We start from the raw sequence: 26,155 nt of genomic DNA, 5'->3' as shown, positions 1-26,155 counted from the left end.
AAGAGGAGCCTGATGTGTTTAACTGGCCCAGCAGGAAGCTCGTGGAGGAAGGCGAGTGAGAGTCTGAGACAGTTGACCCGGCGTTGGAACCCAGCCTGGCCCTGCAGTAGGTACAGCTGCGCTGTGCGTGTTAGCTGCTTTGATCAGAGGTACTGACGCAAGGTGGGAGTGACCTCTACCAGTGGGAATCGCACCCTAGAGATGGACACAGGAAAGGGGCTTTGAGGAACTGAAACACACTTGGGAGAGAGTTCATTATAGGAGACTATAACTCCCGTAAGTCAAGCAAGGGTGGGCTTAAAACATGAGTTTGGAGCCCTTGTCTAATCACACGATCTATGTGATTTCACTCACATACCGGAAGCACTGTTTGCATAAAAAATTACCCCATTTAATCCCTTAATAACCTTGCAGAGTTTTCATGGCACTTTGCAGATCAGGAAAATGGAGGCCCAGAGAGATTTTCATCCCATGATAAAAGCCACAGACATTAAAATGAAGCCTAGATTGGAAACAAACCTCAGTGATTTCAAAGTCTGTCCTGTTCATGGCCACTGACCTAGCTGCATTTTACTTGAATGCATTTTTCACTCCATTTCCCTCCCCACTTTAGTTTGGTGATGGAGACTGTCACTTCCTGTGGCTGAGAGAAGCAGCAATTTTGGGGAAGGGAGAGTATTTGGGAGCCAGGCTGCATGCATTCTAATTTTGTCTGCTCCACTCACTGGCCTTGAGACCTTGGGCAGGGAAACTTAACTTCTCTGTGCCTCAGTCCCCTCGTCTATAAAGTGAGGTGGTTTTGTCAGGGCTCTCCAGAGAAACAGAACCAGTAGGGTGTGTGTGTGTGTGTGTGTGTGTGTGTGTGTAGAGAAAGTGAGAGAAATTAATTAAGGAATGGATTCAAGTGTTGTGGAGGTTGACAAGTCTGAAATCTGCAAAGCAGGCTGGCAGGCTGGAGATCCAGGGAAGAGCCAGTATTGCAGCCTGAGTCCTAAGGTCATCTGAAGGCAGAATTCCCCTTTCCTGGGAGGACCTCAGTCCTTTTTCTAAGACCTTCAACTGCTTGAATGAGGCCCACCCACATTATGAAGGGTAATCTGCTTTATTCAAAGTCTAACTTATTTAAATGTTAATCATCTAAAAAATACCTTCACAGCAATATCTAGTCTGGTGTCTGACCAAATACCTGGGTACTGTGGTCTTGCTGAGTTGACTCCAGAAATTAAGCATCACATGGGGCTACTGAGATCTGCCTCAGAAGGTAGATGTGAGGAGTGAATGAGCTGATGTAGATACAGAGCTTAGAACTTGCCCGGTGCGAGTGAGCTCTGGTGAAGTGTTACCTGTCATCCTTCCCCAGAAATGGTCATGCTCTCTGTTGTTGGCTGGGACACATCATTTCTGTCACTGGGCCGACGCTCCTGCAGCTGCAGCTTTTGCTTTTCTTCCATTTACTTCTCCTGGGGTGCAATAAAGTCCGTGGGCCTCCTTTGTGACCACCGAGTCTGGGAGGAGGTTGATCTTTCCTGGTCCCAAGGATAAACTAGGGTGCTAGGTGTGGACACCCTCAACAGAGGCCCAAGAAGAGAAACCACTGCGGGAGGGGGCAGCTGAGGACAGCTGACTGAAATCGCAAGGCACGAATTCCACCGAGAGAATCTTTGTTGTTGTTTATCCTTGTGGCAAGAAGCAAACACACTGCTCTTTAATTTTCCTTGGCAAGGTCTGCAGTGCCGGGTGGCTGCCAGCCCGTCTGCTGCGCCCCCACCTCTGCCAGCCTCAGGTGGAGGCCCCCCAGCCCCTGCCTTTCCTGGAGAAGGGAAATCTCCGCAGCCCCTCCCACCTGACTCGAGTTCCATTCAAACCTCTGCCCTATCTCTTCTGTGCAGCCGCCCCGTCAGTGGCCCTGCCCTACCTGGCAAAGGGAGATACCTTTTATGGTCCAGCAGCACCAGCACCGCTAGCTGAGCGCACACTCTGTTTGGAAACAGAATTTCCCATTTTGCTTTGGTTTATGGAGGAAGGTGGAATTAAAACTGGGATCAATGCAAAAGATCCTGGAGGACAATGGGAAAGGCAAACTCTGGGAGGGAGAAGCCAGGAAGCCGGTGTGGAAGGAGATGGGAGGGGGCCGCCAGGACCAGTGAAAGAATAAACTAAGCTTTCATCTTGGATCTGATCTGTTTCTGAACCCTGATGGGAAAGGTCATGAATTTTAAAATGTGTCTCTCCAGCCGACAGCTCCAGTCATAAAATCAACACTCTCTGAAGCTCCTGCTGCTGCGGGAGACCCAGGCCAGGGGAGCCGGGCCAGGGAGGCGGGCGCTGGCAGGAAGCAGTGATCAGGTGGAGTCTGAACACACTGTCCTGGGACGGCTCCTGAGGTCGAGTGCTTCTCCCTGCCAGCTTCCTGAGGTTTCCAAGAGGCCTGGCACCAACGGATAGCTTTCTGTGCGGGCCTCCCTGTACTGTGGCTGCATGCGTCACATGCCACCCACTGTGGTTCTTGTTCACCTGCTGGGGGACTGTGTGTCCCTGGGTCCAGGTGGGGTATTGGTGCCTTTCTCACCTGGGCTTTCAGAGCTGTTCCAGAACGGGGTGCCAGGTGGCTCTAAGTGTCCCCAAGGAGGGTTAGAGCCTGCAGGTTGCAGGCTGGGTTCCTGTCGGGGTCGCTGCCTGGCTGAGGGAGGGAGATGGAGATGGCTGCTGTCTTTTCTGGGCTGGGGTAGGTGATGGTGACCATCATCCTTGGAGCCCTGGAAGAGCTGTTAGTGTGTCTTCCTTCACGAGAAGTGTGTGCTCTTGAGAAATGGAGTCTGGGTGTTCTGAAGAATTTATTGTCGTAGCTTAAATAGAAGATAGGCTCATTTTCAGGGGAAAAACTCCGAGGAACTGCAATCAGGGTTTATCTGTTTGTGAACTGAGAGCTGGGAATATTGAGTTTTTTGAGGGCAGAGTTGGTGGTAATGGAAACAAGATTGCAGAGATTTCTGGAGCTGTAAAGTCGCCAAGAGAAGTTCCCTGACAACCTCCAAGAACACAGCTCCTTAGCTGAGTGGCTGAGCCAGGGAGGCAGGAGCTTGTGGTCCTGGGAAGTGGGGAGATGTGTGCAGTCCATCCCATAGAGACACAGGGGCTTCTGGAGCCCCAAGAGAGCCCCAGGGGCCTCTCTTGGCCTGTGTCCTGCCTGGCCCTACCCTTCCATCCCTCGGGAATCAGGAAGCCCTTCCCAGAGGTTGGAGGCGTGTGGAGGGGAATCACCAGTGTTTCAGTACTGGGACTCCTGGATCTCTTGAATTATGGGGAGACTCCTTTAGAGGGTGTTCTGGCTAAACCAGCTTCCCTCTCATTTAAGAAAAAATTTCAATAACAAAAAAGTAAGCAACACAATCAAAAAATGGGCAGAAGACCTAAATAAACATTTCTCCAATGAAGACATACAAATGGCCAATAGGCACATGAAAAATGCTCAATATCATTGAGAAATGCAAGTCAAAACTGCAGTGAGATATCACTAGTCAGAATGGCCATCATTAAAAAGTCCATGAACGATAAATACTGGAGAGGGTGTGGAGAAAAAGGAACCCTCCTACACTGTTGGTGGGAATGTAGTTTGGTGCAGACATTATGGAAAACAGTATCGAGAGTCCTTAAAAAACTAAAAATAGACTTACCCTATGATCCAGCAACCCCACTCCTGGGCATATATCCAGAGAAAACTAATTTGAAAAGGTAACATGCACCCCAATGTTCACAGCAGCACTATTTGCAGTAGCCAAGATATGGAAGCAACTAAAATGTCCATTGATAGATGACTGGATAAAGAAGTTGTGGTGTATTTATACAATGGAATACTACTCAGCCATAAAAAAGAATAAATTAAAGCCATTTGCGGCAACATGGATGGACCTGGAGATTGTCATACTAAGTGAAGTTAGACAGGGAAAGAAAAATACCATATGGTATCACTTATATGTGGAATCTAAAAAAAATGACAGAAATGAACTTATTTACAAAACAGAAACAGACAGAAAAAAAATTTGTGATTACCAGTGGGGAAAGGGAGTGTGGAGAGATAAATTGGGAGTTTGAGACTTGCAGATATTAACTACTATCTATAAAAATAGATAAACAGCAAGGTCCTATTGAATAGCACAGGGAACTATATTCAACACCTTGTAATAGCCTATAATGAAAAAGAATATGAAAAGGAATATGTGTATATATATATATATATAACTGAATGCTTATGCTGTACACCAGAAATTAACACAACATTGTAAACTGACTATACTTCAATAAAAAAAATTGAAAAAAGAAAAAAACTTTTTATTGTGATAAAATATGTGAAAAATTTACCAGTTTAACCATTTTGAAGTGTGCAGTTCAGTGACATTAAGTACATGCACATTGTTGTGCAGCCATCATCACTATCCATCTCCAAAACCTTTTCATCTTCCTCAGCTGAAACTCTGTCGCCTTTAAATGATAACCCCATTCCCGCCGCCTCCCGGCCCCTGGCAGCTGCCATTCTGCCTTCTGTCCCTGCGTTTGACGACTCTAGCTGCCTCATGTAAAGGAGTCACACAGGATTTTTTCGTTTGTGTGTGGCTTATTTCACTTTACATATCTTCATCCATGTTGTACCACACATTAGAATTTCATCTCTTTTCCTTTTTTTTTATTGTGGTGAAATATACATAGTATTGATCATTTTAACCATTCTCAAGTATACAACTCAGTGGCATTAAATATATTCCGAGTGTTGTGTAACCATCACCACGATCTGTACCTCAAACTTGTCATCATCCTCAACATAAACTCTGTGCCCGTTAAACACTAACTCCCCCCACCCCTGCCCCTGGTGACCACTGTTCTGTTTTCTGTCCATGAATTGGCCCATTATGGTGCTTCATATGAGAGGAATTGTACAGTAGCTCCCCCAGTCTTGGCACAGGTTACTTTAGCACACAGATTTGCGAAGACTCGTGAGAGAGACAGAAGGGCAGCAGACAACAGGATCACAGCCTGCACGTGCCTGTGTCAGCGGCCGGTTCCTCAGAAGCAGGTGGCAACCCTCAAAGGGAAAACAGAAAAGGGAGCCTCACAAGGCGGCCTAGAGAGGACTTCCTGAGCCCAGAGAGGGTGATGCTGTGTTGGGGGTGGCCTGGCAGGCACCCCCAGTGTGGAGAGGGCTGTGGCAATGGAGGGAGGCTTGAAATTCTCAAATTGCAGGGCTTCCCCTGTTTTGTTTCATCTGTGGTGAGCAACCTTCTAAAAATCCACAGAGCTGGCCTGCAGGCGGGAGGACATGGGGCACAGTGGCTGGGGTATCTCTTGGGCGTGGACTTTACACTTGTCTTGACCACAGAGAGGAGTGGTCAAAACTTGGATGTAGGAGTTGTTTGTGAGTTTGAAGACCAGCTCTTCCATTTACGGTAGCTGAGACCCGGAGCAAGTTCACGTACTCTGGGAAGTTCAGTATCCACTTGAGAAAGACAGGGATAAGCATCCCATCTCATAGATGTGAGCTGAGGAGCAAGGAAAGCAATACAGAGGAGGGATCTGCTAACTGCCTCCCCACAGGAAGTGTTTGGTAATGATAGTGATTATAATTCATGTTGATGTTACATCTCAGTTTCTCGTAAGTTTTGTTAGTATGACTCACTCTCCTAAGTCCAGACAAGGAAATTGAGTTTGGGGGTATGCATGGCCGAGGGCCCGGCATTTCTGTGAATTTACTGGGATGGATAATACCTCGTGAGTCTTGAGAAATCAGCAGTTCTCTCCTTGTCAACATCTCAGTCTCAACACTGGTTTTCCTTTTTAAGTGTTGGTGAAAATAGAGGATTTGGAAGTGTGAGCTCATATGTGGTGGAAAAATATGAAGCTGAAACCTCATTTTATCGCAGGGGCTGTGCAGTGGTAGACGGGAGACTTGGTAGAATGGTGTAGACAAAACAGCCTCAACTCACCCCTACACCAGCCAGTTCCCCTGTGGCGGGCTCCATGGCAGAGGGACGGAGTGGGCCTGGCGGGGAATTCGGCTCAAACACCCCCGTCTGTCTGGGGCGTCTTCCCTGGGTGCCTTCAGCGGTTGTGCTCACGGTGGACCCGGCTCCTGTAAGGCTCCTGGTGGGACCGCATCAGTGGTTGGTCCTCACGATTCGGTAGGCGTCTCCTTCCCTGGAGGGATGCAGGGCAAGCACTCAGATACTCTTGTGGGGGCAGCCTCCTTGCAGACAAAGGGCCATCACCCCCTTGACTCCTGGCCTTTGGAGTGGAAGCCTACCCACTGGTTCTATTTCTCCAGCCTTAGGGTGAATTCTTTCTCAAAAGCCCCTGGCCCCTTTTTGTCACCTCACTCAAGTTACCCAAAGGTTATTATTAACAGCAAATCTCGAAGCCAGAGCATCGTGGACTTGATCCATGCCCTTTCCCCAGGACCCCGTCAGGTGCACGTCAGCTCCTGGTGCCTTTGCTCAGCCCCTAGGCTCCATTTAGCGATGGGTGCGTCAAGACAGTTGGGGAGCATCCATCTGCCCACGGATCCTGGCTAGGTGGATTAATGAATGATTATAGAGCACTTTGAAGGTTGGAGGGCTAATTATTTAGCCAGTTCCCTCCCTTCCCCCACATACCCCTGACGACCTTTTGTCTCTTTCTCTCATGGGGCATCCTTTGAAGTGAAGAGGAGAGGATGAATCAGGGGTCAGTAAATAAAGCTGGCCATTCCAGATGGCCGGACCGGAGAGCCCCGTCTGGGCGTTTCTCCACCGCAGGAGCCGAGATTTCCTACGGGATCCACAACCCCAAGTAGCTTTCTCGATATCCAAGCTGGCCCAGCTTCCAGAAGACACTCAGCTGGGCGTGACAAAGAGCAGGTCTGCACTTGCTAAGGTGTAACCCAATGCCCACATGTGTCCAGGGTGGGCTCCCAGTTTTGATGTGAAGTCCTTTATCTATGAACTCATCCTCTCCTCGCCCTCTTACTGCTCTTTTGCCAGGGCATGGCCCCACAGGAAGAGCACGGCGGCTTCTGCTCCCGTTCCTGGGTTAGGACCAGGTTGGGGACTGGCAGTTCTGAGCTGTACGGTGGGAGCAGGGAGTTCACGGCCCTGAGTGAGGAGATCATTTGCTTTCTCTGCAGCCCTGTCTCCCACTGACCCAGATTTTGAAGTAAAATGTATTTTATTATTTAAAAAAATCTTGAATTGTATATAGTTTTTAGTCTGGGAAACCCAAGAATAAAATAAATGTTCTAGGTAGTGGGATTCCACTTACATATCCCCTACCTGAGCCCAAGAGTGGGTCTTTGGTGCATCTCTGTGTATTAAAGGGAGAGAAGTTTGGGGCTGACAAGTCCTGAGTTGCTTTAATTCACGCATTCATTCGTCTGTATGCACAGTGTTTATTGAGAGCAACTGTGATGCAGAGATACTAGAAAGACAGAGAGGAGACGACAGCCACTTGTAAAGGGACATCCAGTCTAGTAGGGAGGAAAATATGAAAACACGTCAGTATGGCAAAAGAAACTTTGAATGGCTATTCTGTATTTTGTTCTTTTTTTATGTTCCCTCCGATCAACAGGTAGATGGGCCCGTTGCCTGTCCTTGCCTCGGGATATTTTCAGGGCAGAAAACAAGCTGCTTGAAGTTAAAGGCTTTTGTAGAACTCCCAGGCTCTTTGAAGAAAGGATGCCAGGCGTCCTGGGGTGGCATGGAGAGAGAGGAGGTCTTTGAGGGCATCAGGAGAAAAGAGACATGACTCTGGGGGCAAGAGGCTCAGAGAGAGAGGGCTTTGAGGAAGGAGAGGAAGGAAGACGGAGGTGAGGACATGTGGACAGATCGTGAGGGTGTGGGTGCAGCAGACCTAGAGGGGCCACTTAGGCACAGGGGATCCCAGCCTCATGCTGAACTCCCAGATGAGACCCTGATGCAGAAGAGCTGCTGGCCCTGGAGGCCCAGGTGGGCAGCGGGGGGCTCTGAGGGCCAGGAAGGGCTGACCAGTGAATGGAGGGGGTTCCCCAGTGCTTTGGTGGTGGCAGAGGCCTGATCACTGCACAACCCCCCTGGGCCCAGTAATGCCTGTGCTGGAATTTCTGCCACCCTCAGGAGGAACCCACCCTGCTCACACCTTGGTTCTGGACTTCCAGCCCCTAGCAACTAGAGACAAGGAATTCTGTTGTTTTAAGCCACGCAGTTTGGGGCACTTTGTTATCACAGCCTTAGGAAACAGATACACTCCTCAGTGCCCGCAGAAACCAGAGAGACTTTTCAGCATGGTATTCGAGGTCCAGTATGCTTTCCAGACACACACACACATACACACACAATATGCTTTGACTACATACTATGCCACCAGACTATTTGTAATTCAACAAGTAAACATGACTGAAACATTTATTTGTCACAGGAAGAAATTATTTTATGTTTCAACTTACTCCTCCCAGTCTGCTAAGATCCTAATGCCTGGAGCTCCTTTCTGTCTGTGGGACACCTGTACCCCAAAAAGCAATTGAGGTGAGGGAGTGAAAGTTTGTAAGAAAAGAAGAAGAGGGAGAAAGTAAAACGTGTCTGGTTGTGAAAGGGAGTGTGTGACAGGCCTGGGGATATCTGCAGGGCTGGGGATTTGGGCCTCGGAGGCTGTGTGATCCAGGGAAAGAGTCATCTGGGTTGGTTTCCAAGGGACTTCAGATGGGGAAGACAAAGTGTTGAGGGGAGATTTTTGCAGAGAAATGCTGCCTGCTATGTGATGTGACTCATCCCTGTGCTCTCTCCCGACGAAATCTTTGGTAAAATCATTGCTCCCTCCGTGCTTGTAACACTCATTCCTTCCCACCCCTTCCCTCTTTTTCTCCCCCCTCCTCTCCCCTCTCCTTTCAATGGGTGGCAGTGGAGGACCTGCCTACAGATGGCTTAGGGTGAAATCAGAGGCTGAGTAATCCAAGGCCGAGCCTACATGCCCCTGTTCGCGCTGTTCCCTATGCCTGCGACGCCCTTTCCCTCTTTTTCTGCCAGGCGAGCACCACCCCACTCATCTGTCAAGTGTCCTTACATCTGTGAAAACTTCTGTGACGCCTCCCCTCTCCCGACCCCTGGGGAGAATGAGGACCAGCCACCACCTCTGAATTCCCACAGAGCCTCTCGAATCCTCCCATTGCTGCACTTATCTCGTCCTCTTGGAGGATGGAGCCTGGGCTCTGGCTTGTCTGTTACCCTCTCCCCTGCCCGCTCGGGCACAGAGCCTGGCCGGCAGTAGGCGCGCAAGACTGACCTGGAATTAGCCAGCGAGTAAAGGGAGGGGCTGTGGGGTGACAGGATTAGATGGGGAGAGGACAAGGTATCAAGAAGAAAATGAGATTTAAAAATGAGGAGTTGGAGCAGAGAGAGAGGAGTTAAATGACAGCCTTCCTTGAAGCACCCCTCAGAGAAGACTAATTTACATAATTAAATTCCATATAACTGGAAGACTGAATGGGGAGTGGAGTGGTAGATAGAATCCTGGAGATGGAAGGAAGGAAGGAAGCTCACAGCTGAAGATGAGATGAAGAAAGGGGTTGAGCAGTGTCTTTATGCTGGAGCCATAAAAAGAGACAAAGCTGGGGGTGAGGGAAATACCACAGGAACAGGACGGGATGAAAGGGGGCGGGGGAGAGCGAGGTCAGAACTGAGTGAGTGAAAGGTGGGGAGTTGGGGGTCCTGGGCCTGGAGAGAAACAGAGACAATCCAGGCCTTGTGCTGAGGTTACAGACAAATGGGGTGCTACTTTGCAGCCAGCTGGGTCTCAGATCTAAAGAGGGGTGTGCATGGCTGTCAAACTCCGGGGGCTTAGGCTGAATTAGGAAACCGGGGGGACTGGCCCAGAAAGGACTGGGAACACAACACAGAAGCTCACCGGCCGTTTTGGTGGGGAGGGAAGAGACGGTGGATAATAACCTACTGTAGAGATAAATTAATAATACTAAGCTACCTCGCCAGGGTGTGATGAGTGTTAATTAATTAATTATTGTTTGCAAAGCACTTTGAAGGTGGAAAGGCTCTGTAATTATTATGAATAAAATGTCAGAGATAATAATCCGGCAGAAGGCAGTGACCTCGGCACCTCATTTGCATGGACAAAGTCGAGCAGATTCCAGGATCTTCTGCCAAGGCGAGAGCTGCCGGGACCACAGATGCCGATCCCGGCGCACCTCTTCCTGGCCGTGTCTTTCTATCAGCCCCAGGGCCCTGGCCTCTGCTCCCTTGGCAGCAGATTCCTGAGAAGTGGGGTGGGGTGATGTTTCCAGGAGTCCAAACTCTGCTGCATCTGCAGTAGACTGATGGCTGGGCCACTTTCGGGCGCAGAGCCCAGGTTTGCGGAGCACTCCCTCCACCAGGCAGCTGTCCATCCTGCCCCTTGCTTTGTGTCAGAGGAGAGTAAAATATGGTGTCGGTTTGGGTCTGCTCTTCAGGAGCTGGCCGGGCAGGGACTGTAGGGGAGGGAACATGGCCTCGGCGGGAAGATGGGGCTCCTACACGTGCCCACTCTGGTTTGGGGACAAATGGCCATGAACCAACCACGTCACTGCCTCGTGGAGCTGACATTCTAAGTGAGGGAGACACACTACACTACAGACAGCCCCCGTTTGTACCTGTAATGGGTCTGGTAGCAGCAAAGGCAAAGAAGAAAATCATAATGGAGTGAGGCAAACAGAGAGGGAAAGGTACACGGGGCCCTGTGCTGGGCGGGGCTGTCTGACTGGTGTGAGGCCTTCCCCGTATCAGTCCTGGAGAAAAGATGTTTGAGGACAGTTGGTTTCAACTGATTCACTACACCCCATCCCAGGCTTGGGCGATGAGAACTGTGAGTGTTCTGTGTTTGGGAAACAAACAGTCTTGCCAACGAGTCCCCTTCCCACCAACACGGAAGAGAGAGGCGTGGCGTCTAACCCTAGGCGAGCGTCCTCAGGGTTACATGCCCAGAGGGAGCAAGCACCAACGTGGCCGCGGAGTCTGGACAGAATTTCACACCAATTTATACCAGCAGAATAGGACTTCTTTCATCTCCACGAGACGGGAGGACTCCCGTTTGTCTCCTGTGTACCCTGTGAGAGACCCCCGAGCTCACTTCTGAGCTGAGCGGTGGCAGTGCAAGTCTCATAGGACCCACGGCCTTGCTTGTAAAATCAGGTCAGACCTTCTTACTGGGCCTAGTACGGTCCTCGAGGAGACTCGCTGAAGAGGGGACGGTGGGAAGGCCCCCACCTCCCTCCTCAGAGGAAACGCCGTCATTTTGCCCTTCCATCCCTGCTGCTGTTTATCAGTCTCCTTAAACCTCAGCTAGATGAACTGTTGGAATATTGTCGTGGAAATGCCCACGTCTGTACAAACAGTTGGTTCCTGACTCCAGCGTACACCGACTGTGATCTTAGGATAAACAACAGCCCGCTGCAGGCTGCTTTCCTAAACAGTGATTCTCGAACAGGAGAATGCCGTGGGGGTCTCCATACAACAGCTTGCTGGGCCCCATCCCCAGAGCTTTGCATTCAGAAGGTTGTGAGTGGGGCCCAGGAATTTGCATTTCTGCAGCTTCCCAGGTGTGGGCCCAAGGCCCACCCTTTGAAAACCACTGATTTGGAGGACTAACGAACCTACTTTTGGAGAGAGGTACTGGGGTGAAGGTGGTGCATAAAGATGAAAGGAGATGGAAGTCAGGGTCAGGGGTGATGAGGGAGGCATCTGGTGAAGAGGGACTTGATGGGACACAGCAGGCTGGTGGGGACACAGGCATGACCAGGGGCTGCCAAGTGGGGGCTACCCCAGGTGAGGGACACAACTCTTCTCTCCACCCTGGGTGTGGGCAGCCCTCCCCACCTTATCGGAAGGAGCACCGGCTTCAGGGATACCCTCGCCAGCCTCCAGCCTCCAGGACCCTCGGAAGTTTCTCCTGCTAAACTGCGCAGGGGTTTCCAGGGCGGGAAGGTGCGTTTGTTTGCTAGAGCTGCCATCAAAAGGTACCACAACCCGAGCGGCTTAAACAACACAAATTTACTCTCTTAAGGTCTGGAGGGTAGAAGTCTGAGGTCCAGGAGTCAGCATGGCCAGCTCCTTCTGGGGCCGTGAGGGAGAGTCTGTTCAGGCCTGTCTCCTGCCCCTGGCGGCTGCAGGCATCTGTAGGTGGTGTCCTGCCGGTGTCTCCTCTTCCTCTTCCTTCTGTGCCTGTCTGTCTCTCTGTCCAGATTCCCCGTTTTTATAGGAACAGTGCTTGTACTGGATGAAGGCCTGTCCGTCCGACTTCATCTTCACTCGATCACCTGCAGAGATCCTGTTTCCAAAGCAGGCTGCCCACCCAGGTACTGGGCGGCAGGACTCCAACCCTTCACCCTTTGGGGGGACACAATTCAACTCACAGGAGTAGGTTTTCCTCTCCTACATTAAGGGTTTTGGTCTGTGCCTTTAGTGGCCTGAGGTCCACGTGGGTGTGGAGAGACGGAGGCAGGGCCCCTCTCTGTGTCCCCAGGCCAGGCCTGTGTGGAGGAACCGCATAGTGTAAACTGAGAGGCTGCTAAGAACCCGTGCTGTCACTTTTTCTCTCCACCCTGACCTTCGACCCTGCAGCTCCGTGCTGCCAGCGACAGCGCAGTTGTCCCTCAGGGTTCCTATGGTACAGTGATGAGAGTGGCCTTCCCTGGACTAGAGGATGAGCCTGGCTTGAAATCAGACTGAGAGCTGGGGACTTGGCCCCCATTTCCTCACCTGTCAGAGGGGTGACAGTATCTACCTCCCCGGGTTGTCGGTGTCAAATGAAAGAGTCTGCAGACAGTGCTCGGTCGGTGGGGGGGGGGGTGGTTATTAATAATTGGGATCTCAACAGGAAATCGAACCCCAAACTTGTCCCAGAGCCCCGAGGTATGTGTTTGTACTGAGAGTTTGCTCAGTTCCTCCCGACTTCTCTCTCCCCGGCCACCCCCACCGGGGCTGGGAACCCTACAAGTCAACGGCTTTGAGGCTTTGAACTGGGACTTCAAAGGGAAGCCAGCTCTGTTCTTCAAACAGGTTTATAAAGAGATTTTGATACAAGACAACAATACTTGTCAGCAGTGCCCAGTTATCGTCCTTCCCTTTGTAGTTTTATTAGGAAATAATTTCCCAGCCGGTGAGGCTCCTGCTGGCACGCCTTGTTTCTCTGTTTGCGATTGGATCTGCCCACCGGAGGGGCTGCCCCTCGCACTGCAGCGGTCTTGCCAGCTGGGGGCCCAGAGAAGGACGTCAGGAAGGGTCTCCAAGGCCGATTTACCATCTGCCCCTCCTCTTCCCCTCCCCCTCTTTGTAGCAAAAATGCAATTTGTTTGACCTCTGGGGAGGTTTAAAACCTCGGCTTCTTAATTGCCCCTCCCCTTGTTTCTTTGTTTTATTTAGAAGGAGGAAAAAGAGGAAACCATGACCAGAAAATAAAGAGCAATTTAAGCCTTCCTTTCTATCCTGCCCTGCATTCTAGGCCGGCAGTAAGGCTTCCCGATAGATTAAAACTTAGGAGCCCAGCTCATGGTGAGGGGATAAAAAAGCAGGACCTTTTGGCAGGGGCCAGCGTGCCCACGCAGAGGTGACGTGTGGTTTTCAGGAAGTGATGATCGCTGATTCTTTCCTTGGTGTGGTTGTTTTCCTACAACTTGGAACTCGTGACAGGGAGTCTCCTGTACGCCAAGGCACGGGGGCTAGTTCTCAGGTTCAGAAATGAGGAACACGCGATCCCCCCAGGCACGTTTGTTGGCAGGGCTGGGGGAGCTGGGTTGAGAAGCAGACTTCCTAGGAATCCTTCCTCAAAGGGCTCCGTGCACAGCAGAGGCCGTCCCCAGGCCCAGGAGCACTTCCCATAACTGCTGGGGGCCCGCTCTTGACCATTAATTAGAAGGGGAAGCAGGGGCCATGGGGGGTTTCGTGGTGGTGGTTTAAGAATGGGGCTACTGGGATGCATTTCCACACTGAGGAAAGGGGACAGATAGAGAGGGAGAGTGGAGAAGCAGGTGGGAAGAACATGATCCTGAGGCTACTGGGACAGCGTGGAACAGGGGCCAGAGGGGACACAGCCACAGAGGAAAAGATGCCTCACTTTCCTTTTTATGAAATTGGAGAGGAAACATGAGAGAGGATGTCCATCGTTTAGAGGAGGGGAGAGCAGAGGGTGTGGGCAGGCTCAGCTCTCCTGCCCTTTATTATTGGCAAGTAGGAACTTTACTGAGAGGTAGGAATTAATGGCGTCTACTGGTGGTGGGAGGGATTGGCTTAGTGGGACTTAGAAAGTTAGAGGCAGATGTTTCTTAGAGACCACTTAGTTTAAAGCCCTTATTTTAACCAATGAGGTTCAGAAGGATTGAGAAATCTCCTAAGGGGGTATGTGGATGGGGGATGGAACTGGGACTTGAATCCAGGTCTGCTGGCTCCCAGGTCAAGGACCACTGCTCTGCAGGATGCTTCCTGCATCCCTGAGGATGCATCACTGCTCTGTATCCACCTGGGAGCGTGGAGTTGCTGTGGCAGACTTGGGAGAGACCCTCTGGGATTCCTCACCAATTGGATGATGAGATTGGTTCCCTTGGTCTGTTTAGAGGAGAAGAGTCAGTGCAGAGGGAAGCCTGCTGTGTTAAGGGTCATCCAGGGTCAATCCAGGTCACTGCACAATGAGCAGAGCCCTCCGGGGATGGGAGTAGCAGGGCCGATGCCATTCCTCAGACTTGAAAGTATTTTTGCTGACCCAGGATTATTCACCTTCCCATCAACAATTTCCTTCTCTTGCCAAAGGAAATGGTAAATGCTTCCACTAAAAAGCCACAGAGTAGAAACTGACCTAAAAACTTGTAGTTTCTGAGCAGAAATGTGCCAGACCACAGGAACACAAGTAACCTATTGGTTACCGGCCAGGATCTATGCCAATGTTATTACACTCATTGTACAGATGGGGAAACCTAAGTGGAAAGATGGAGGATTTCCAGAGATTCATCGAAAGGCAATAATAAAACTCACAGTTTTATGTGTGTTACACTTATTCCTAAATCTTTTCTGTTGATTACTTCATATTTCCATGGAATGTACAGGAAGCACTGACTAGGATGTTAAGAACAGACTGTAGACCTTTTTCCATGAGGTCTGGCTGGGGTCTGGTGGACCTCAACCCCAGGCACTTATATAATTTTTTGAAGCATCCAGTGAAAAAAAGAGAAAGTATCATAAAATGGTTGTAATATATTTTATATGTTTGAATTTAGGGGATGGCAAACTATGGCTTGCAGGCCAGATCTGGCCGGCAGCCTGTTTTTGAACAGTCTGTGAATTGAGAATGGTTTTTACATTTTAAAAGGGTCATAAAAAAAAACCCCAAAACAAAGAAAATAAGCCACAGAGACTGTGCCCAGAAAGCCTAAAATGTTGACTAACTGTTCCTACAGAAAAAGTTTGCTGACCCCTGATAAGGAGTGAATGCTCTTAGCTCCCAAAGCCAATGATGTGCACTTGCATTAAAAACAAGATAATCATAGGATTTCTTAAAACTATTCATTTATTGTATGCTAAAAGTAGTGTGACCTTGTAATGAGGTATAAATACCAAGCTGTTGGACCACTGCCATTTGTTCTAATCATGTTGCCTAATCTCATTATATTCACTTGGTCAGGAGACCAAAAGTGAACCTTGGAGGCCTTTGTGACCCCCAAGGCTTGGCCACGCACCCCTCATGACCCATGGTCCAGGGTAACATGCTCTAGGTTTTCTTTGAGCTGGTGAGAAGCACCCAGGCATCCTCTGTGCAAGCATTTGGCAACTTAGTTTGCCTACCCTGCATTACAATGCTCATCCATCTGTGGGGGAGGGTCCTTCCTTAGACCTGGGGCAGCTGAGCTATGGGGTGCAGGACACGTCACAGATGGACACCCCAACTCCCTGACCAGCAAGTGTACCCAGCACTTCACGGTGTCTGTTATAAATTAACTGGAGTGCTGTGTCACTGCAGACAGGGAGAGCTGTGTTTCTGAGTGGCCAAGCCTGCTGGGCAGAGGCCCTTGTGTGCTGGAACCTCCCCGTAGAGACGGGCCAGCAAGCTAACACCTCATGACACCCAGCAGCTGGCCGGGAGGAGCCCAGGACGAGCACCTGGCATCAGGGTCAGGCAGGCCGCCAGGTCGGGGAGGGTGTGCACCCAGCTCTCCTCTTCTGGGAGCCAGAAAGCCAGTGGTAGAGGTAAGAGAATGTGGGTGGTGAAGTCACACTGAAGGGGGTTCAAATCCTGCCTCTGCCATGAATTCATCCTGCAACCTCAGACAGATGACGTCTTGCATCTTCACTTCCCTCATTTGTAAAATGATATAATAATAGTCCTACCTTATGGGTTATTGGGAAGCTGAAAAGAGGTATTTGATACAAAGAAATCAGATGAGAAGGCAAAAAAAAAGCGCAACAGTCGTTGAGGTCTTTATTCTGTTCCATCCTCTGAGCACTGGGCTTACTTCTGTGTCAGTGCTTCGCTTATAGGTCGGAAGGTGGTCTCCAATGAGGACGGGGGCTTGGGGGTGGAGAGATTTCGCTTTGCAGTGCAGAAATGGCACAGAAAAGACACATTTTGGAAGGAGAAGTTGTAGCTAAGGAAGTAAAGTTTACAAATTAGAAGGATCAGAGAGAAACAGCTGACAGCTGCCTTGGCGATCGTGAAGTCCAACCTTCCTTAGACATTTTCCAGGGAATAGCGCTCGTGGTTACGTCTCCTGAGGCAGGCAGTCCTGGGCTCAAACCTCAGCTCTGTTATTTACCAGCTGGGACTGAGCAAGGGATTGGATTCATTAAGCCGCAACTTCCTTGTCTGTAAATAGGGATAATAATAATAGTTCTAACCCACAAAGTTGTCGTGAACATATCTGTTGACCTCAAGACAGCCATATGTGCCTCCACGTAGTGACCATCCACACAGAGACCAGGTGTGACTGTGAATGGGGGACTGGGTGATGGGTCTCCAGTGGTGTCCCTCATAATCCAGGTCTCCACTTACTGGTGTTGTATGGAGATCTGAACAAGGTCTTTCTTTGTGCACAGCCAACAGACCTGGAGAGATTGGGGTCCATTGAATGATATGTACAACAGCTCAGAACCTTCTAGCCTACGTCATTGAAGTCAAATTCATGCACTTAATTTCCTGTTTCTCTTACGGGGTTAATTTCCCTTGCTTTTGGTTGGGCAAAAGTCCGTTTTGAAAACACCCCTTGTAATAGGTGTCTCAAAACACTTGAGCGTCGGTATGAGCCTATTAAATTCTAACAGCTCTGCTGGCAGGTAAAGCACATTTATAGGCTTAAAAAAAATAACCACGCTGTTTGCCTTTCAGACTGCTGGGGCCATTCTGGAGCGATTTTGTGCTTCAGGTCAGGAATTTTGAGGGATGGATTTTGTTTCCCCAATTCGCTCTCCTCACATTGTCCTTCTATGGAGTGGTGTAAATTGCATGATTGTCTGCCTCTGGCTGAAGCTGGTCTTGCCAGAAATCTACTGCTCCTCTTTAACCAAATAGATCTGCTTTTTAGTTGTCAGTACCTCAAAGGGATTATGCTACCTCTGGGTTTTTTCTATTCTAACTTTCCCCAAATATTTGAGTGTCCAAAAGCTGCTGTTAAAAAACATTCAACCCTGAGATTCTACAGGCTGGGATTCTGGCCCCAAGTAAGGCTATTTGATTGTGCAAATAAATATCCCAGGCCCTGAAGTTTTTGCTGAGGGAGAAGGATCTGGAAAAGAGGAGAGGGTGAAGCAAGGTATAGCTTTCTGAGAGACAGGGGAAAAGCAGGAGAGAATATATCGAGAATAAAAATGGGCCTTAAGGGGAGTCCAGGTTAGGAGTCTAGGAAGGCAGGGGTAACCATGGCTGTCAGTGCTCAGGGTAATCTGCGGTGTTGAGCAGGAGGATCCTCTGGGGTAAAGTACTTGGGAACCAATGCATTCCAGAGCCAGAGAGAGTGACAGCAGTGATATGAGAAATGGGAAGTGTTGGGTCTTAGGGAGCTTCATCCTTCAAGACTTAAACTGTTTCAGCTCGGTTTTGCGACCACAAGGCAGCAATGAATGGGCCACCTGAGTACCAGCTAAAGTTTTCAACACGATGTAGAGTCATAAAATGATGTCAGAGCGTCAGAAATGTGTTTAGACTAGATTCTGTTTTACTTTGTTGGGAATTCAACTCAAAGAATCGGTAATTTTTTCGTACGGCTAATGTCATTGATTTACAAAGAATTCTTCTCCCAGGCAAACGTAAAAAGGCATAAGGCCTCATAATTAAATGCCTGGTCTGACCACAAAGTCAGACTGTCTTAAACCCTTCCTTTCATGCACCTGGAAAGACGCATCTCTCAACATCCATGGAAACTTGCAAAGTAGATTTTCTCCCTTTATCCCTTCTTGGAACCCCTGTCAAACCAGGCTCCATCTCAGAAGACAAGAAGCAACAGAAGAAATTTTGAGTCAACTCTTCTTGCTCTGGGAGTGTCCTCTGCTGATTTGTAAAGTAGACTAGTAACCTTTTCTCCTCTTTCATCCGTGTCAGGTGTGTCCAGAACAAGCTAAAAGTGTAACATGGCCAGTGTAAGTGAACGATGAGGCTGGAGGTGGGGTTTCTTTCCCAACTCCACTTCTTGGAGTCAAGCAGCAACCGCGATCATTTTCGTGTTTGTGACTCTGAGGGTTATAGAGGTTTCAGCCCTGTGAGATGGGGTGGAGCCAGGGTGGCTGCCCACATGTGCTCTTCCAGGTAATAGAGGGGCAAGCTCTTGCTCTGGCTGCTTCTCAGAAACTGCTGACACTTACCTTCTTCAACCCCAACAAGCCCATTCTTCAGTTATAACATACGTCAAATCTGGTTGTGATAGCACATCAATTCTAACTCCAGTGAAATAATTAACTCGGGGCTTGGACAGTCTGGAGGGGGGTCATGGGGCCGAGGGGCCCACAGTTATAAGTCATGCCCCAGGCAATTCTGGGATATGTGGCATGTAGGCTACTCTTGGAGAAATGCTGGCTGGATTGGGAAGCCAATGGAGTGAGTAGAGGCAAGCAGTTGGGACCTTAGTTTTTGGAACAAGTTTTTCGTGACAACCGCTCTCGTGTCACTTTCTCTTTGTTCCTGTAGAAGTAGTAACTGTTCTGATCTGCCCCTGCTGGCTTGTGCTAGACAAGCTGTGCTGTGGTTGGGTTTGCTAAACCTGGGACCCATGGGAAACCCGGTTGCCCACGGGACTTGGACAAAGGCTGCTAAATTGCAACAACGCTTCCCTGGGATGCCGGGCTCTCTGGGACAGGAATAAGCAATCAGGCAAATCAGAAAGGTCCATTTAACCAACTTAGAAGATGGGCATTTTTGATGAGAGCATTAACCTTCTCTGGGCTGGCTGTCACTTCCAAATGACAGCTGCGTGCCTGGCATTTCCAAGAAGTCTTTCATCTCTAAGAGAAGAAGGGGAAACAGGGGTCACATCTAATATATTAAAAGCAGAAAGGAAACCTTTAAGCAATTTGGTACCCTTTGGCCTGTGGATTTTTTTCCCCCACTGAGGTGGTGCATATTTTCAAGGCCTAACCTAGGAGATGTTTTGAAAGAACAGGTTAAAAAAAAAAACTATCTTAGACTTGCCTCTAGAATGTCCTGGTGGTTTGGCAGGAGATAAATTCTTCTGGGAGCTGAGGCCTGAATCATTTAGAATTCTTTTGGCTGCAAGTGATAGAAAGCCAAATTTATATTTCCTTCACTAGAAAAAAAAAGTGTATATCTCAGGTATCTGAACAGTCTTGTTGCAGACGTGGCTTTAGGCCCCCGTGAAGTCAGGCTCCATGACGTCATTGAGGGTCTAGCTGGTCATTCTCCTTCCTCTGGGTGGACTTGATTTTCCTGTGTCTTCTCCCTTACTGCTTGCCAGAGCGCTGCCAGCCACGGGAAAATACACACTTCTCGGTTCAAATCCAGTCGCCATGAGAAGCTGCTTCCCTGACTAATAACATAGAAGTTGGGGAATTGGATCCCCTTGGTCCTAATTGGCCTAATTTGTCAGCCCTGAGACAGTTGCTGTAAAGTGGGCACTGACCCCTGCCCCTCAGACTTTAATGTGCACATGAATCATCCGGGAATTTTGCTGAAAGGCAGATGCTGACTCAGAGGGCCCAGGTGGGGACCTGAGATTCTGCATTTCTGACAAGCTTCCAGGCAATGCTGGGACTCCTGATACAAGGACCATACTTGGGCTAGCAAGGATAGCGACCAGGCTTGGCTTAACCTAGGTGGCATTTTCCATCCATGTAGGCTGAGTGTAGACTTGGGGTCAACTGAGGACAAGACCTGAGAGTCGGGTGGGGAGGAGGGAAGCGCATTCCCTAAAAGCAAAATGTAATATTGTTGCCACATGAAGGACAAATCCAGTTCTGATGACAAAATGACACATTTCCACCACGGGCTCTCTGGGCTTTTTGTTAACTGCAACGTAAAATTCAGGCAATGATGTTTGGGGAGGTCTGAATTTCATCTGTGCCTCAGTGGTACCCACTGAAGCAAAGAAAGAAGGGCCCCTTAGATGAAAGACAGAAGATAACCACTCTGAGAAAGTTTGTCCTGATTATCATCATTGCTATTAATTATTAATTGAGGATGGACTAGCACGTGCTTGATGTGGGTAGAGATTTTGTTTAAGCACCAGCCCAGAGAGACCTGGAAAGGAAACCAGAGGAGAAGCATGAATTATAAATACAGATCCTGCCATAGGAAGGTGGTGGAAGCATGGACGCCTGCAATGGAGAAAGAGTCTGGAGGCTGCGGGCTCCGGAACTGCAGAGTGGAGTTAATGTGCAGCCCAGGAACCTGCGCGCCGCGGCGTGTTAATGCCCGTTAGGGGACCGGCACTCATGCTGCTTATGACAGAGGATCAATGCAGAGGCAGGAACCACAGCTCTGAGAGTCTTTGGAGGAACTTACATTTCTTTGACTCCTATTATATGGGAAGAAATGATACCTAGAGTTGTTTTCCTTTAAATTTAATTGCTTTGAATATTATGATAAAGAGGTAGGTGGACCTGGGGTACTACATAATTAGTTGATAAACTATGATAACAAGAGATGGTGTTCTGGCCAGCATTTATTTAGAACGTGGCGTTTAAGGAGATTAGTTACATAATTTAGGTATTTGAACACCACCACGTAATAAATAATAATAATAACCACAATAATCCCAGCTTGATGGGGGCCCTGCTGGTTAGAGAATGTTCTAGCTAGGTTACCAGATGGAGGACTGTAATTATGCTCATTCTCTGGTAATTTAAGAAATGAAGGCAGCATCCCTTTAGCCTCTCATCACCTTTCCCTTCCCTTCCCATCTCAGCATCCTGATGCCTTCTGGCTGTGGGAAACCATCTCTCTCTCCCTCCCCCCTTCCCTCCCTCTCCCTCCTTCCTCCCACACCCCAATTTTTATCTCTCCTGGAGTCTGAGCTGTTAGTGGTTTGCTGCTGGGAATCCCGGCATTGTGCAAGGCCTTTACATGTGTCGCATCGGGTGAGCCCTGCACCAGCTCTTAAATCCCCGAGCGAGGAGGATGTCAGGACATTAGCGATGGCAGGTGAGTTGTCAAGGAAATTTCTAATGCTGTAGACATGTTTTTGGAATGATCATCTTCCATCCCCAAACATATCCTGGTTTCCATAGTAGAAGAGTTAAGTCAGAGTAATTTTTCTCTTATTTGAATTCAGCCACAGGTGGTTCTAGAACTTACCATCTACAGGTCCTGAGTGCTTACAGACCCAAGCCCTGGGAGGCCACTGGCCACCATCCTCAGGCTGCTGCCCTCTGACTTTCTTCAGCAAAGATGTTTCTTGCTTCTTCTTGTGTCTCAGCAATGTCCCCCTGTCTTTTCTATTGGAAACTCTCTTTCTCAGTGGCTGTTCCTTCCCACTTCCTCCTCCCTCCCCTCAGCAGGTATTTTAAAGGGTCTAATTCTGGCCCAGAATTAAGTCCAATGGGAGATACCCAATCAGACCAGTTCCCTATGTGCCATTTGAGGTGACAGGTTAGCAACAGGGAACAACCAGAGAACTATCATGAATCATCACACTCTGGGGTATTAACTGTAAGTGCAACTGGCCTTCAAAAGTAGGGGAGTGACATGTGGTCCCAGAGGCGTGAGAAGAGACACCTGCCCTGCTGTGTGGCCCCCTGGCACCCTGACCTTCATTCACCATGGCATTTAATACACTCTGACAGCTACTTTCAACTGTGGATTTTCCCTGTTAGACAGTGAACTCCCCCAGTGAAAAGTATCTGCCCCTTTCACTCGTCCCTTTCCAGAGCCAAGTTCAGTGCCTGGCCCAGGTAGGTGCTCAAAACCCACATACTGAGTAAGTTTATTAACTCATCTTCTCAGGGCAGGGGTCCAAGGGTGAGGAGAGTCAGCTCTTTTGCTTTTAGAGTAACAATCCATTAGAATAGAACTTTTTGAAAAGTAGTGAACAAACTTTAAATTGATCCAGATTTTAGAAAATAGAACTGAGAAAAAAGTGTGTGGGGAGTAGGGAGGAGTGGGTAGGTTAACAGAAATACTGAGACAGTAAAGTAATAGTAGTAAAGGATCTTAAAATTCTACATAATTAAAAATTACATTTCATATTATTCTTCTTCTCAAGTTAATTTCTTATTGAAATACAACAGATTGAGTGTATGAATCACAAAATATCTAGAGTACATATACCTTGATGCATTTTCATATTGGGAACAAACTTGGGTGACAGCCCCCAGATCAAGAAATAACATTGCCAGTACACCAGAATCCCCCTATGTGCACCCCCAGACTCCTCTACAAAGACAGCTCTTATCCTGACTTCCATTCCTATAGTTTTGCCTATTTTGAACATTATGTAAGTGAAATCATACAATATCTCTTCTTCAAACTTAACTTCTTTTCTTCCATGCTATTTTATCTAGCAGTAGTGCATTCCTTTTCGTGGCTGTATAGCTTTCCATTGTATGACTATGCCACTATTCAGTTGTCTACCTAATTGTTTTTTTCCCCTAGTTTTTTCACATTAATGATAGTGCTATTATACACTTTCTTCAGTGTCTCCTGGTGCCCGTATATTGGGTATATATGCTTAGGAGTACAAATACAGGGTTGTTGGGTACGTGCATTCTCAGCTTCGGTAGACACTGCTGTTTTCTGATTGGTTATACAATTTCACACCCACCAGCATTCAGTGAAAGTTCCCGTTTTCCATTTTCTGACCAGCAATTTAATATTGCCATCTTTTTAATTTAGCCAGGGGTGTGTAATGGCATCATTTTTGGCTTTGATTTGCAATTTTCCTGACATCTGATGGAGTCAAACACTTTTTATATGCCTGCTGGTCATTTGGGTATCCTCTTTTATGAAATGTCTGTTCATGTCTCTGTATGTTATTTTGCATATATTTTTGGCATGTTCATTTTAAAGGGACTTCAGACATTCTGACCTTGGCTTTCTTACTTAAAAAATGTGTCTTTTATAGCACTAGAGCCCATTCTTCAGATGAATTCTTAGGGAGAAGATTAACATGCAAACTAGGTCAAACTAGAGAAGTTCTCATAGAAGGAAGGTGAAGGAAATCAGTTCCTCTCCCACCCATGACCTCTAATATATTCCAGTGACCCTTAAAATACTGCCTTATGGCAAAGACAGTTTTTAAGAACCAAGATAACAAGTGAGCCAATAAAAGTCCTCATAAGTGGTTTATGGAAGATTTGCTAACACTAAACAGTAAAGATAACAGGAGAAATAAGAATACGAAAGGCATTTTCACAACTTGAATGGGTTTTAATGGACATTATACTATTAATTTCCATTTCTGCTCTCTTGCTCAATGGAGACTTTGCACGATCTCTTCTCCCCACAGTTACAAGATGCTTTCAGATTTACTTTGATTCATTGCAGAACACACGCACACCAACAGACAGTGTGTGTGTGTATGTGTGTGTGCATGTGCATGCATGGGTACTTGCACACTCCTTTCTTCCAGATGCTCAATGCTCTTCTGATTTTATCACTTAGATTTGGTTATTCCCATGTCCTCAATCCAGCCTTGCTCTCATAGACACCAAATTACTTGGATTTTTCAAATGGAAAAATTTTGTGGTAAGCTTTATTTAACACAGCTGGGTAGGCTTTTTTTTTTTTTTTTTGTCTCCAGTGCCAGAGCCCAACACTCTCACACTGAGGAACATTCCACTAGTCCCTTTAATGCTCACCTCGGCTCCCCGCCCCACCGGACCCTAGAGGGCAATGCAGGCACCCCGTCTTTCTCCCCCACCTTTATCTCTCCCAGAGCTTCATGCCCAAACTTCCATTTCTTTGCTGCCATCTGTTTTACCTCCCTTTTCTTTTTCCCAGTCCCCAGTTTCCTTTTTAAAAATTATCCCCAACAGGAGAGACTTGCAATCTGTAGATAGAAAAATCTAAAAGAAATATGGAAATAAATTTGCATACAATGGAATTTGGCAAAATGAAGGAACTCGAAGGGAGGGAAGGATTATCATTGTCTTTTCAAACGTGAGCCGTGAGGTTTTAGGGTAGTTTTAGGTAGCACACTTGGTGAAAGTTTCTTTAAAGATTTGAGTCATAATATATTTCCTTTAAGGGTATTAATATATTTCTTCTATTTGTGGTAAGATAGCATACCTATCTTTGTTTTTAGGTGGATAAAAGTTCCCTTTAAATATGTAAGTTTAAAAAGTGAGTATGTTTCTCTGGCAAAACTTGTGAATTAGCGACATTTGGGAAAAATTGGATGAGTCATGCTCAGTAAATTGAAAGAGTAATTTTATTAGAGGACTCCCTTCTCCCATCAGATCTAGGTAAGCAGAAGTGAGTACACAGGATCTTGAATTCTGCTTCTTCCACGTACTAATGAGCGTTAGGATTAAAAAGCAATAATGAACAGTCTGTAGTAATGGTTTTCAAGGTAGAGTGCATGCATCCCTGGGAATTCCCACAGCACTTTCAACGTGTCCATGAAGACAAAACTATTTTCACAATCATACTAAGATGTTACTTGCTCTTTGTAATATACTGACATTTGCACTGTTGATGCAAAAACAATGGCTGGTAAAATATTGGCGTCTTCAGAAGATTTCCAGGTGGTGGTACCAGACATGATTTCTAGTGACTTGTGAAAATGTAGACAACTTTGGGTGAAACCGATAGTTAAGACAGAAACAGAGACTATAAATGTTGACTCAGAAATAAGGAAGTACAATGAAAGACTTGGATCCTCTCCCTCTTCACAGCATCTTGTGGTGGGAGCCTCCAGGATGGCCTCGGGTGCGCTCACCTCCTGACTTTCACCCCATGTGTAATCGCCTCCTGTTGAGGATGTGCTGGACCTAGCGACACGCCTCTAATGAACAGAATACAGCAAAGGGGATGGGATGTCACTATTGAGGTTAGATTACAAAAGACTGTGACATGTGTATTGCTCGCCCTCTCTTTCTCCCATTGACTGGTTCTGAGGGAAGCCAGCGGCCATGTTGTTAGCTGCCCTGTGAGAGACCCGTGTGGGAAGGTATTGGTAGGTACCCAGCTTAGAACCCTTGAGAAATTCAATCCTGTCAACAGTCATGAGTGAGCTTAGAAATGTATTTTCCTTTTCCAGGTCTTCAGATCCCTGACTGACACACCTTGATCTCTGCGTTGTGCGAGGCACAGGGGCCCAGCTAAGCTACATCTGGATTTCTGACCCACGGAAACTGTGAGTTAATAAGTGCTTATTGTTTTAAGCTGCTAAATTATGGGGTAAATTGTTACACAGCAGTTAATAACGCATGCACATGTGCGTATTCATGCAAAACTTGCATATAATTTGAAGAGACTTTGAGAAATCCCTGAAGCCCATTGATGTGTGCTGTGTGGCTCTTGTTAAGAACCCCAGCTCTAGGAAGACATTAAAGGAAAAGACAGCAAAGGAAGAAAGAAAATAAGAACAGCAGAGTAAGTAGTGGAAGGGAAAATCTAGAGAGTATAATTAGAGCTGGTATATCAAGGAGGTGAAGCAAGAACCCAATACCTTAATGGGAAGAAGATTTCACTAAAACTTTTCAGGAGGACAGATCCCTGAGGATAGCAGCCAAATTGGTGAGAAACACTT

At 47.8% G+C, this 26,155-nt stretch overlaps 1 long non-coding RNA gene across 1 annotated transcript in view; it reads left to right on the top strand.

Moving 5' to 3' along the window:
• Positions 1 to 25,771, top strand: part of LOC116658208 — a 271,406-nt gene extending 245,635 nt beyond the window's left edge. The window contains exon 5 of the long non-coding RNA XR_004313436.1: positions 25,664 to 25,771. This is a non-coding gene — a long non-coding RNA (uncharacterized LOC116658208). The remainder of the gene's footprint in view (positions 1 to 25,663) is intronic.
• The last annotated feature ends 384 nt before the right edge of the window (positions 25,772 to 26,155 follow it).

This window comes from Camelus ferus, chromosome 20 (assembly GCF_009834535.1).
Source record: "Camelus ferus isolate YT-003-E chromosome 20, BCGSAC_Cfer_1.0, whole genome shotgun sequence".
In the NCBI taxonomy this organism is placed as follows: domain Eukaryota; kingdom Metazoa; phylum Chordata; class Mammalia; order Artiodactyla; family Camelidae; genus Camelus; species Camelus ferus.
Note: the sequence above shows the minus strand (reverse complement) of the source record. Positions and strands in the feature narration are given on the sequence as shown.